The 14,747-nt window shown below is 34.4% G+C and overlaps 1 protein-coding gene across 1 annotated transcript in view; it reads left to right on the top strand.

Annotated features, from left to right (window-relative positions):
• The window catches only part of LOC129943030 (uncharacterized), a 225,153-nt gene that overhangs the window by 163,972 nt on the left and 46,434 nt on the right, over positions 1-14,747 (top strand). The window lies entirely within an intron of this gene.

Here is a 14,747-nt window from a genome sequence, read left to right as displayed (position 1 = left end):
GTAAACCTACTCTTATATATACCAACTTCACTCCTCGTTTATGATATACCGAAAGCGAAACGGATGTTAGGATGTTTTTCAAGGCGCTTCGAATAACCTCCAGGATATTGCTACACATTAGACTGATTCAAAAAATCGAAAATATCTTCGATTTTTAAAAATGCTCTATTTCGAATTTCAGCTTTTTAGTTTCAAGTCAGTCGTCGTGTTTTTCTACTTCTAACTTTAATTTTTTGGGAGAACCTTTTTGAATCTTTCTTTTATAAATTAAGAAACTTTTATTTCAAAATTTGAGAGTGATTTTTTCTTAAATAAATTTAAATACAATTTGAAAAAGGTATTGACATCTTTTTGTACCTAATTGGTGAACTCCTTTAGAAGATATTAAAGACTCAATTGAAATACATGGAGACCTCTAAATACCAATCTTAAAAGCTGCCATTTGGACAGGAGTATTATTTCACTAAGCTCTGACCACAAATTAAGTTGTATCGAAAATTTAAGACACTTTAGGTTTTATGAAGCATTCTAATGAACTTTGAAGATTAAACTTACACTCCACATAGTCGAGTGTGTATGTTGCTGTATTTGTTGTTATTTTTTTATCATGACTTGGCGGCATCAGTTATAATTTTATTACTGTGCGTTGTGTTGCGTTGTTATTTGTTATAGCTCGGTCTAGATTCTTGGTAAAGGGTTTTCCAAATTAATTAATAGCACTTGTGGCTATAGTTTCTTCGTCATCAACGATCGGTTTTATCTGCGTGATTCGAATGGGTTTACTCGTCGTATAACTATAATAGTGTGAGAAGGGATATAAATTGTTGGTGTTGTTTTTGTTGTTGTTTTTATGGCAACTTCTAAAACTTAACATGGTATTAATTGAAATTTTCCACATAAATGTTTACTTTTTTATGTTCTTTAAGGGAATTTTCAGATAAAAATGTGATAAAATAGAAAACACTAATTAGGTATATCTCACACGAAAATTTAATAAACAATATAAAATGAATAAAGCAAGAAAGGTGGGATTTTTAATCAAGGCTTTATCTCTGGCTTCTATACATAGATATATAACACTTGTATATTTTAGGCATTTGTGAAAAGGATCATAATAAAGATTAATTAGAATAAGACTTAAATTAAAAATGAGGTATGTATTTTTAATTGTTTAAAACCTTTTAAAATATTTTTCTTATCTTCTTTTAAGCACTATTTTGTGCCTATAATAAATAACATATATATACATTTTTCAATAATTTATTATGCTTAAAATCAATATAATTAAAAAAAATTGCAAGTGCAATTTCTGTCCTGCATTCAAATAGCCTAAAGAACCACCAGGTCTCTGCTGTTCAGGAGGAAAAGTTTCATTGGCAGAAATGGCTGATCCACTGGAATCATTAAAAAGTCTTTGAATCATTCTTATCGAGTATCTAAACATTATCTTGATATGATTCGTCTTTACAATTCTGCTTTCCAAATGAATGAGGCATTAATATTGGTTTGATATGGAATCTCCTACACGGATCGAAGAACGTGACAGACAATTTTTTCAGGACAGGGATTATCTTTCAGAAACAACGTATGAATCCAACCAACTTTCAATTTTCGTTCAAGAAAATGAACAAAAATTAACCGAGACAAGCGACTTGCATACAACACCATAATCAAAAACGAGATGCAGAACAGGGGTAAAATATTCTTTCGTGATGCACCTGGCGGAACTAGAAAAACGTTCTTCATCAATCTTTTGCTTGCTAAATTTAGAATGCAAGGAAAAATTGCATTAGCAGTAGCTTCACTCAACTTTCAAATTGCCTTTAAACCAAGAGCGTCAATTTTTTAGTACCTCGAAACAAAGCTCACTAGCTAAAGTGCTTAAAGAAATGACGTTTATTGTGTGGGACGAATCGACTATGGTAAATGAAGGTAGGCCTGAAGCTCTAGATCGTACACTTAGAGATTTTAGAGCTGGTGAACGTCCGATGGGAGGTGTTGTGATACTGTTAGCTGATGATTTTCAGCAAACATTGCCAGTTGTGCCAAGATGTACAAAAAGTGATGAAATAAATGCTTGCCTAAAATCGTAGTTTCTGTACGCTTCTTTTAAGATTGACCACAAATATGAGCGTAATTTCTTGCAACTAGCGTCACTGGACAAAACGAATTAATAGCTAATGTTTAACCGTAAGTCGCCCAAATTTCATTAACCAATTATCTTTCTATTGCTAATTTGACTGATCAAGATAATGCTATTGATATTCCAATTGAGTTTTTGAATTTTTTGAATCATCAGGACTTCCTCCGCATTAACTGGACTTGAAAATTGTTGCTCCAATAATACTTATGAGAAATTTAAATGTACCAAAATTATGCAATAGTACTGGATTGCTGATAGTAACTATGCAGAGGAACGTGATTGAAGCTAAGATTCTTTCCGGCTCAGCCAATGGTCAAGTCGTTTCCATTCCCAGGTTACCGATAATTACTAACGAATATCTGTTCAAATAAACGAGTACAATTTCCTATAAAGCTTTGTTTTGCTATTTCTATCAATAAGGCACAGGGAAAGACACTGAAGGTTTCAGGACTTGACATCAGAAATCCCTGTTTTACCCACGGACAATTTTATGTTGCTTGAAAACAAAAAATATTATTTAGAAAGAAAAATTATGTTAAGATTGGCCGTACTACGGCTGTGTACGTCCATAAAATCATCTTCGACACTTTTTGCCGAAAGTTTTGCTGCAGGCGTAGAAGGCAACACAGGCCTTCTTAACCCGAACTTCAAGACTGGAAGACAATGATAGGATTTGACCGTTGAGTCGAGGTAGCGTGAAGGGCGGTACTTTAGTTTTGGTGGTAAAGAGCAACAGCTGCGAACTTTCTTTAAAGCTGACTCCGTGATTTCACTAATCCGAAGGTGTACTTTCCTGACACCAATAGCACCAAATCATCCGCATAGGCTACCGCCTTCACTCCACATCTCTCTAATTTAACGAGAATTGTATCCACGACCAGAAGCCATAGAAGAGGCGAAAGGACACCACCCTGGGGTGTTCCCCTACTCACGTGTTTTGTTGCGATTGTATTGCCTAGAGTGGCTCGAATCTTCCTACCACTGAGCATGGAAATAATCCATTCTCGAATAAAGGTTTCTACACCGAACTTAACGAGCGATTCTTCTATGGATTCTGTAAGGACGTTGTTAAAAGCACCTTCTATGTCTAGGAAGGTGGCAAGAGTAAATTCTTTATAATGGATTGTTTGTTCTAAAGTACGCACTACCTCATGGAGGGCAGTCTCCGTAGATTTGCCCTTAAGATAAGCATTCTGAGAGCTTTCGAGAGGTCGTCCAACTTAGATTTCTCTAATATGGTAATCAAGAATGTGCTCCAAGGTCTTAAGCACAAAAGATGTTAAGCTTATTGGTCTAAAATCCTTCGCTGGTTCGTGACCTCACCTACGCACTTTCGGGATGAAAACTACTTTGACCTGTCTCCACGACATGGGCACATGTTTTAGAAGGAGGCATCCTTTAAAAATTTGTTCCAGCCATGGAGCTGCCACATCATGCAACTTTTGAAGCATAACTGGCGGTTCGGGATTATCACTCTCGCGTCTTCATCAGTAGCTCAAGAGTTTCGGCTTGAGAGGCTGTCCAGGTTCCATCAGGCTTTTTAAGAAATGAAGGATTACAATGTTCCTTCGATAAAACTTTGCTGAGCCCAGCAGAGTCCTTTATGACTTCAATTGATTGTCAGTTTTCTGCTTGCTTGCTTGAAAATTTTAAGCGAGTCTTCATACGGTTGGTAAAACTTATGTTTGTGTCAGATATTGAAAACTGTCCTCGTCATTTTCCTAAGACTGGACAGTTCTTCATTCCACCAAGAAGGATGGGTTTTACGGCTATATTTAACTGGGTATTAAACTCTAAAAGCTTTGCTCATAGAAGTTTCAAAGGTTTTTATCTTTGATTTAAGGTCTCCTATCGATTCAGTGAGATTCGGTAGGTTGCTTCGTGTATCATTATAATTATTCAATGGTAATATGAATGTACAGTTTATTCAATCCTTCTTCTTTTTTATTTTATGGACAGCATCTAATGAACAAAAAGAATTTAAAAAAAAAACTCTAAAACATGATATGTATGAAAGTTTCGTAATTTAATAATTTTTAATTTTATGTAAATACATTTATAAGACTATTCATCTTCTCCATCTGAGCTTGATGTTTCCCAATCTTAAGTTTTTAGCAATGCAATACATTCTGGAGCTAGTGGTCTTATTTTTTTACTAAGCTTTATACTTCGGCTTGATAGGTAAGGATCAGAGGAAAGTAAAAATCTGTTTATTATATCTCGATTTGAGTTTTGCCGTGAAGATTTTCGGCTAAAATGCTCTCAAACACGCCTTTATTCTTTGTTACTTGCTTCTTGGTCTTCTTCAGACAACTTCCCAAGAGCTAAAATGCAAGCCTCAATAATATCCTTCGAGTGCATAAGGATTTTATGTATATATGGTGGCTATAATGCCACGAATAATTTTGAAGATAGATATCCTTTGTTTCGTTAGCGTATAATCCAAACTTCTCAGCATCAATTTCACATTCGCGCGATATCACTTCAAGCATAACACGGAAGTGATTGATTAAATCAAGATTCAGACCTGGTATTTCTGTTGTTAGTTCAGGATTTTTCAAAAAGTGTCTATCAGTGTTGCCATCATTGTGCTTTCCAGCAATTTGCTTTGGCATATCAATTAAAACTGTAGTGAATGTTGACAATAATATTATTTAAAAGCTAAAATTAGTTTAAAGCCAATATCTCAAATTTTTGAAAAGATATTTGAGACGGAAATCAATTTTTAACAACTTTTTTTTTTTTTTTTTTTTTGTAAAAACAAATTGATTTTTATCAAAATTATACCGAATGTTTAAAACATTATTTTTCATTGCACAAAATTGTTTTGGAGATAAAATCATTTTTTGTTCAAAAAAGTTTTTTTTTTCGATTTTTAAACAAACCGTTAATTGGAATTTTTTCCAAAAATATATTTATTTGGTACCGCGTTTCAATATATAGTTTAAAAATGTATTCAAGTTTCTACCGTAATTTGCTCGTGAGATATTTAGGGCTAACCATAATTTTTCTGTATAACAACATTTATTTGATGTTGATATTTCTACTAATTCTTGAGCTTTGAACGACGAAAAACCGCCGCGAACTTACGCTCAAATGCAAACACAGACATCTCTCTAAAAATCTTTTATTTGGATTTTAGGGACTTTGGAACGTCGTCGAGAAATGTCAACATTTTCAATTCGACAAATCGGACCGATTACAATAACTTCATATGGGAAGTTTATATTCATAGATGCAACAAGCCAGAAAATTTACCAGATGTATTGGCGTATTGTCTTCTGACTCCACTTTTTGGAGTCTATTATTAATAACATTTTCAGTTTGGTAACTCGTAGATTAGACTGAAGATCTTACTTACTTACTTAAAGTGGCGATACAGTCCTGTATGAACTAGGGCCTCACCCAACAAACTTCTCCATCAAGCTCGGTCCCTAGCTAGATGTCTCCAGTTTCGCGCTCCAAGTTGGGTGAGTTCACGTTCCACTTGTGCGCGAAACCTAATCCGCGGTCTTCCTCTACTGCGCTGTCCTGTGGGTGCGGATTCGAAGACTTTGCGGGCCGGAGCATTGGTTTCCATGCGCTCTACGTGACCCAGCCATCTTTGTCGTTGGGCTTTTACCCTTCTGGCTAAGTCTACGTCGCTGTACAGCCCGTACAGTTCGTCGTTCCATCTTTTCCTCCACTCCCCTTACGGGACCGTAGATCACACGAAGAACTTTTCTCTCGAAGCGACCCGAGATGCTTTCATCCGCTTTTGTCATAGTCCATGCTACTGCACCGTATAGCAGGACGGGCATGATAAGGGTCTTATATAGCAACACTTTGGTCCCTCGAGAGAGAACTTTACCACTCAATTGCTTTCTTAGTCCAAGGAAACAGCGGTTAGCAAGAGTTATTCTGCGTTTGATCTTAGCGATAGTGTTGTTTTCTGCGTTTACAGCGGAGCCTAGGTAGACGAAGTCCTTGACTACCTCAAAGTTACGTCTGTCGATATTGACGTTTTGACCAAGACGTCGGTGTTGTATGTCTATTCTAGACGACAGCATGTACTTTGTTTTGCACTCATTAACCGTTAAACCCATTTTTGCCGCCTCTGCCTCAATACTCTCAAAAGCCCAATTGACATCACGCTGAGTTCTTCCGATTATGTCAATGTCATCAGCATATGCTAGTAATTGGACAGACTTTTGAAAGATAGTGCCTCTAGTGTTGACGTGTGAGCTCTGCAATATTCTTTCAAGCACGATGTTAAAAAAATCACATGACAGCGCATCACCTTGTCTAAAACCTTTTTTGACGTCGAAAGGTTCTGTTAAGTTGTTTCCAACCTTTATGGAGCAGCGTGAATTCTCCATGGTCATCCTGCACAAACGTACGATTTTGGGTTTTTTCCTGTGGACTTCCCTGGTCTAAAACCACACTGATAAGGACCTATCAAGTTGTTGACGATGGGCTTTCACACATTACGGCAGAAAAGATTTTATAGGCGATGTTAAGAAGACTGATTCCTCTATAGTTGGTGCAGTTTAGAGGGTCTCCTTTTTTCAGGATCGGGCAAACAGTACTGAGGTTACATTCATCGGGCATGCTTTCTTCCCACCATATCTTACAGATAAGTTGGTGTATGCTCCTAACCAACTTATCTCCAGCTGCTTTAAAGAGTTCGGCATTCAAGCCATCCACTCCAGCGGCTTTATTAGACTTCAGCTTAGATATGGCAATCTTTACTTCGTTTAAGTCGGGTGGACGGTATTGTTGGCTTTCGTCGTCTATGTTGAATGGATCATCCTGCCTGACAGCGGAATTCAGTTCGTCGTCGCCGTTATACAGTCTGCAGAAGTGGTCCTTCCATATCCTCAGCATCAACAGGTGAGTACAGCAGTCTCAGAAGGAAGTACCAATTTAAGTCCTCTGTCCAAGCTTTGATAATACACACTGTGTAAATAGGCGCGTTGTCATGTTATTAAGAAACAGACATGGAAATAAATTTTTTTTCCTGAATAAAAAACCACGTGATACCAAACTGTTTCAAGTTTGTTTGAGTACTGCAACATTTTAATTCGCTTAAATACTGAGCGACTGTCTTATTTTTGCCAAAGAATCAGTTTTTTTGGCATTTCTTTTTTCATTTTAAATATTTCGACAAAAGTACTCTCCCACATTTAAGAAAACATTTTAGACCATAAATTTTGTTCTCTTAAAATACAGATATCATACAATCTTGTAGAACCGAAAACTTAAAGTCCTTTTAAAGAGTCAGAAAGAAGCTTAGTAATTCCTCCAAAAATAGCATTCTGCCATATCATAAATATACTGCCTTGAAAATATCATTCGTCTATGGTAAACTTAAAACTTAATTAACGTTCGCTTTACGCCAATCTTATATCTAAATGTTCTCAATTCAACATTAAATCTGGTATAAACAGAAATCATAAATACCCTTATATAGCTTGAGCAATCTTTAATGGATAAAGTCAGCGCTTCCCTCCTCCTCTCCAACTAAAGCCCCCTTTATTTACAAACTCTATTAAGATTATTCCTTTCATAAATATATAAATACATACGTAATACTCTCTTATTTGATCCAAAACCCTCAAATACAAACTTCTCATAATTGCGGCAATAAAATTGAATTGCTTATAACGTGTGCAAGTACATAATAAATTATCCAAAACTGTCATCCAGATTCCACAAAATCCCTTTAACGTTTATAAATAAACTCGTCTCTCTGTCTCTGATGCAATCGTTCCCCAAATCCCTTTTAGCAGCTTTGCTGTTGGCTGTTGCTGTCGCCGTCATTGACGTATATAAGTCGTCGTCGGCGGTGATGACGCTGGGCGCCGCAGCCGCCGCTCATCGTACTTACAGTGTTACATAGTTAAATTGACAAACCCCCAAAAAACCTAGAAGTTTTTATTGCGAAATTTCATAACCGTCATAACTCGGAAAATGTTATTTGCTTTAATTAAGGAAATCCTCCGCAAATCTGAATCCCAGGATCTGTTTCTGTGCAAAATATTTACGAAACACGACATTGAGCAAGCATGAAGCTGATTTAATTACACCGCACTCTTAGCTGAATGGCATCATGCGAGTTGTATGGTGGTGCATTGAACGATAAACAAAAAAACAACCCCAAAAGTTCCTCAATACTCGAAAACGGGTATAGGTATCTGAGTCAGAATCTGATTCTGAATCAGAATCAGGATCTGAACTCACATCTCCATCAATTAAACGAATTTATTTGGCTATGAGGCAACTCTACTGGTAATCGGATAGAGAGAAAGAGAGATTATATCTTTTCTATAGCAGCCTTCATATTGGGGTTGACGTTGTTTAACCCCTCTGATGTCACTGTTCTTAACTATGGTGACCATATTTCTATCTGAGGGGGAAGTTATATATCTTTACAGGGTATAAACGTATGAGGAGTATAGAAGTTAATTTCCATCGTTCAATTTAAAAGATTGCTATACTCGTATAAATGAAGATAGTTTGCAAAAGTTTGAATATGAACTCAATATTTGTAAACCTCTCAATGGAGAGTGTTTAACGAAATATTCTGCATGCAAAGGTCCCTCGGCACGACCAACTTTAAGTTGTGATGTCGTTGCATTGAAAAATAATACTGTGACATTGATTGGCTTATGAATAAATGGTTTCAATTTTGCAGAAAAACCACTAAAGTCGCTAGGGTAATATAATATTAATAGGTTTTTAACTGGTAATGTCGTAGAAATTAAAAGTCCTTTGTTTTCATACAGATTTTTGACACAAAAATGTATGTTTAATTATTTTTTAACCAAGGTATATTTTTATATAAATACACATTTAAAAACAAGTGATTCTATTTTACACTTTGTACAACTCGATCGATTTTAAGATTTTAAATTTTGTTTTTTAATGAAAACTTGAAATATGCACTTTAACTTGTCCTCAAAATTTTTTGAAACGAAATCAAATTAATTGAAAACGAAATCGGAATTAAATTGAAACCAATTGAATATATTTTATTTTAGCATGTTTCAGTATTTCCAAGAATTTTCATTTCAAACATTATTTTTGCTTTTTATTCAAAATGATTATGATCGTTTTTTTAAAATATATTTTTTACTTCAATATTTAGTTATAATATTTTTAGTAGTTCGTATAATTTTTATTTTAATCGATCTGGTTTGTCGGTTAGACAAAAAAAGGTTCCTTGAATTTTAATCAAAGATTTTTAGAAAGAAGTTCGTGTGTGCGTATACGGTTCTTCAAGAAAACCGTCACTATGGATCAAGTTTCGACGCTAAAAATGGTAACCAATTTGCCGTAGATAACTTCGAAAAAACAACAAATCAATAAAAACTAACGAACAATCCACCACAACAAATGCCAAAAGTCAACCCCAGCGAGCCAATTATTAATAACGAAGACAATTTTATAATGGATAAACTGAAGAATAAACCTCCATCCCGGTCAGCCACCGTGGAGGATTTCGGCCAACACCCAGCTTTTATAAATTTGCGGAAAGCATCTCACTAAACAAAAAACATACAAACAAAAACTACTATACTACTAAAAGCAATACAGGTACGAAACCCTTATACGTAGCAACTCTAAACACACTAACTCTCCAATCAAAAGAAAAATTTGTTGAACTAGAAAAGTAAGACGACAAGGCGAAAGCATACAAAAACTCAACAACGGAAATATATTTGCTTACTTCGGAACTAAACAAGGTCTTTATGGCGTCGCGTCGATTTCCTTATAAACAAAGAGTTAAAAAAGAATATTCAAGAAATTAAAGGATTTAACGATAGGATAATAGGAATGAAAGTCAAAGTAGAGAATTGTAACATATCCATCATACAAGTCTATGCACCAACTGAGAAAGCAACTGATGACGAGATGAATCGCTTTTACAAGACACTGGAAATAGCGACAGCACACTTTAAAATAGAGATTTAACTGATAATCGGTAATTTCAATGCTAAATTACGTTTCAGGAAAAATGACGAAGAAACCATTATGGGAGAATATGGCTACGGTAATCGAAATGAAAGAGGTAGTTGTCTTATTAAATAAATTTTTTTAACAAAAACTTATAGTTGGAAACTCGTTATTTAAAAAGAAACCGCAAAATCAATGGACCTGGAATTCACCAGGCCAAAAGTACAAAAACCAAATAGATTTTATTCTTTGCAATAAAAGATCAATCCTTTCAATTCGAATCAGATCATCGGATAGTACGCGCGGAGTTGTTAATCAACCATAAAACTAGGCAACTTCATAAAACTACAAGAAAAGTATTAACAAAATCGATAAGTACAGATATAATCAAAAGTTATAATGCTGATCTTTAACAACGATATAACATTATATCAAGGTTAAATGAACCTACTCAAATAGCATATAACAAAATGGAAACAACTATAAAAGAATCTGCAGACAGGTATATTCTCACTGTTGTATCTCAAAAACAGCAAAAACTATCGAGTGAAACTCTAAATATGATAGCACTTCGTGATAGTATTCGAAAAAAGACCAATCTAAATGCCCAAGAAAAACAAGATATTAAAAATATACGGAAGAGCATCAAAAACGTTGTCAAGAAGACATCCAAAAATTCAATGACAACCTCTTAAAGACAGTAATCGAAGAAACGAGATTAATAAAAAAGGCAAAGTGTGCAATCCAAGATTATAAAGAGTGGATAACAGCAATGGCGGATAATGACAAAAGAATTCACGAAAGGAAGAATATTAACCAAATAGCTAACTTCTACATTGATCCATACAAAACACGCATAGTAGACACTGATGATATATTTCTAGAGCGACAAAACCAGGAAGAAGATTTTCCACCATTTCTTAAAAGTGAAATAGAGCGAGCAATAAATAGTTTAAAGAATGAAAAAAGCAAAGGAAACGATGGGATATTAGCTGAATACCTAAAGTTCGGCAACTTTTCACTGGCCAATGGTTGACTACTATTTTCAATCAGGTTTTGGTCACCGAGGAAGTCCCAGACCAATGGACGAAATCGGAAATAATTCTCATACATAAAAAAGGGAATAGGGACGATATCAACAATTATCGCCCGATAAGCATAATATCATCGATATACAAAAGTTCGAATCCTAAAGAAAATGTATGACAGGAGCACATCCGACATAAAAACGGAATGCATCGGATCAGATTTTAAAATATCGCGGGGTGTAAGGCAAGGAGATCCAATTTCACCAGCACTCTTTTCCGCAGCCTTAGAAGGAGTATTTAGAAAGCTAGACTGGGAAGACAAAGGATTGAAGATAAATGGCAAATGTCTCTCAAACCTCCGATTTGCCGATGACATTATAATTATCGCAAACAGAAGTGAAGAACTTCAAACGATGCTAAATGAACTGTGCTCAACAAATCAACAAAAAACTAAAATTATGACAAATGGTGCTTATGATCCAGTTAGTGTGAATAACAATATATTAGAATACGTTGAAGACTACACATATTTTGGTCAGATTATCTCATTCAAAGACAAAGAAAAAAAGGATATAGAGCAGCGAATGACGAACGTTTCGAGGCAGTTCTGGAACGTTAAGCATCTTCTTACATTGAATATTTCGAATAAAACAAGGAAATATGTGTTTGACTCAACAGTTCTTCCAGTCCTCACCTATGGGTGCCAAACTTGGCAAGTCACGAAAAACACTGAAATGAAACTCCAATCATGTCAGAGAGCAATGGATAGAGCTATTTTGAACGTTCATATTGCCCAGCAAATTAACCATTAGAATATAAGAAGTCAAAGTAATTTTGAAGACGTTAGACACAGGCTTAAGAAACTCAAATGGGAATGGGCAGGACATGTAATACGTACACCTGATAATCGATGGACAAAATTAGTAACCGAATGGATACCCTTAGAAAGCAAAAGAAGCGTAGGTGGACAACATAAACGCTGGAAGGATGACATCCGAAAAATATGCCCACTTTATTGGAGAGAAGCACTAGATAGAAGAATATGGAGAAGTCTGGGGGAGGCTTATGCTCAGATAACCTAAAATTATACCTCTCTTTTCAAATAATGTATATATTTAAATTAGTTTTAAACCTTCATTGAATTATTTGTTTCTTGTTATTTAATTAATTTTACGTATACACATACTTGTTTAAATGTAATGTAAATATATTCAATCAAATGGTAATTATAAAATTATTGTAAATTTAAAAGTATTAATGAGTGAATAAAGCTTGGAATAATAATAATAATACGGTTCTTATTTTCAGGATAACATTTTTCTCAGAGAACCAGTGGAGATATAGACTTCAAATAAATATTGTTAAATAGATAGTAATACCGAAAAACCCAGAAAAGACTTTTAGATTTTTGACTCGAATATCTTTCAAAATTTTCAAAAAACACTGGCAAATATTTTTTTTCAAATAAAATCCTTGTTTACAAAAACAGTTTCTGTACCCAAACTTATTTAACCATATGCAAAGTATTGTACTTAACTTTGGAAAAATTCCCTATTCAAATTTTTGTTACAAAACACGAAAACCTACTAAATGAAAAAAAAAGTAATAAGAAATGGTTTTCGACTTAAGTATTGTGAGCTGATCTCAAATGAAATATTGTTAAGCTTTTCGATAAACCGACAGACTTTTCGAGCGTATTTTAGATTTTTAATTTTGAAAAACTGCATACAGGGCTATGAAATGACTTTGACAACTGAGGATTTCTGTAAACTAAGTTTGATGTTAAAAAGTTTTCAATTGAATTAAAACATTCATAAGTCAACGTAGTAAAACTTAAGACATTTTTAAAGTTTTTTAATTTTTCCAAATTTGTTTTTCTTAGAATGAAGGCAAAAATATGACTTTTCTTGCATTGAATAAAAGCAACATATGTATTTTATTTTAATATTTTAATTTCTGTGCGTGCGTCTGAACTGTACGTCTGTAAAAAAAAAACATTTTGGTAACCCGTAATATCTCTTCAACCAATAACGCTTGCGTTATATATATTTTGTTTTATGTTTATTTTTGAAAAAATCCAGTTAATGTTTATTTTTATAAATAAAAAAAATGAACAAAAATAATTGTCACCTCGAATATTTAAATAATCAAAAAATGATTTTATCTTCAAAATAATTGTAAGCAATGAAGAATAACATCTGGTAAAATTTTGAGAAAATTCTAGTTAAAAGTTTTTTTTTTTTTTTATAAAAAAAAACATTACTTTAGTTGGTAAGAATTAATTTTCGTCTCAAATATTATTTTTAAATAATTTGAGACATCGGCTTAAAACTAATTTTATCTTATAAAAAATATTGTTTTCAAAATTTTGGGAAATCAAATCGACAGTTTTTTTTACAAAAAATAAAAACCTACAAAAAATAGTACGCAAATAAAACTAAAATTTTATAACATTAAAATTACAATTAAAATTAAAAAAAAATTCGAAAGAAGTGGTACAGTGGATCGGGATAACCCGAGTCCATTGACTTTTCAAAACTTTTGGAAAACTAATTGGGCTTTATACAAGAACTGATTACAGAGTTTACTAGAACCTCGACTATCTAGTCCTTCCTTTAACGCTAATGAACTTGACAACAAAGTCAATGATCTTACCTCAGCTATGAACAGATCGCTAGAAATTGCTTGACCACTTATACACATAAGAGAGGAAACCACAATGGTGGGCCTCAGAGCTTGACTCGCTCAGGAAAGAATGTAGTCAAATTTTCAACCGGGCCAAAGACGTAAGACTAGCCTCTCACTGGGACTCTTACAAAGAATCCCTAAGAATATACAAGAAGACACTAGGAAAATTAAAGCGATCTTCTTGGCAATCCTTCTGTGGCACGATAGAAGAAACTTCTGAAGTCTCTAGTTTACGGAAAATTCTTTCAACTAGTCCAGCTATGCCAAGCTGCTTGAAAAATGTAGACAGCTCCTGGACAAATTCAAGTAATGAGTCGCTGAACTTACTATTGGACACTCACTTTCCTGGTAGTTCTCTTACCCAAACTTGCAACAATGATGTACGTTCAAGTTCCAATACAATATATCCACAAGGTTTGATCAAGCTACAATGGGCTCTCAACAGCTTTAAACCATTTCAATCTGCAGGATCATATGGGATAATACCAGCCGAGTTACAAAAGACTTCTGATATAATTGCACCAATCCTTGAGGCAATTTTTACCAGCTGTCTTAACCTTCCATGTTGCCTCGCCACGAAGAGAAGTTAAAGTTGATTTTTTACCCAAAGCAGGTAAATGCTCGCAAGTCAATCCTCAAGATCTACGACCTATAAGTCTATCATCATTCCTTCTTAAGACCTTGAAAAGATTGATTGATATCAATTTAGATCAATTATTGATACAAATCTTCTGTCTTCGTCTCAACATGCCTACTGTAAAGGTTAATCGGTGGAAACAGCGTTACCTACCTTAGTACGCACCGTCGAATATTCCCTCCATCATAAAGAGTTCACTATGGTTCACATCTGTACTAACATCTCTAAATGTAGACAGTTCACTTTGGAAGCTAATTAATTTAATGCTTACTATATTCTTAAATATAAATATTCTGAATATAAATACTGGGCA

This window comes from Eupeodes corollae, chromosome 1 (genome assembly GCF_945859685.1).
Source record: "Eupeodes corollae chromosome 1, idEupCoro1.1, whole genome shotgun sequence".
Taxonomy (NCBI): domain Eukaryota; kingdom Metazoa; phylum Arthropoda; class Insecta; order Diptera; family Syrphidae; genus Eupeodes; species Eupeodes corollae.
Note: the sequence above shows the minus strand (reverse complement) of the source record. Positions and strands in the feature narration are given on the sequence as shown.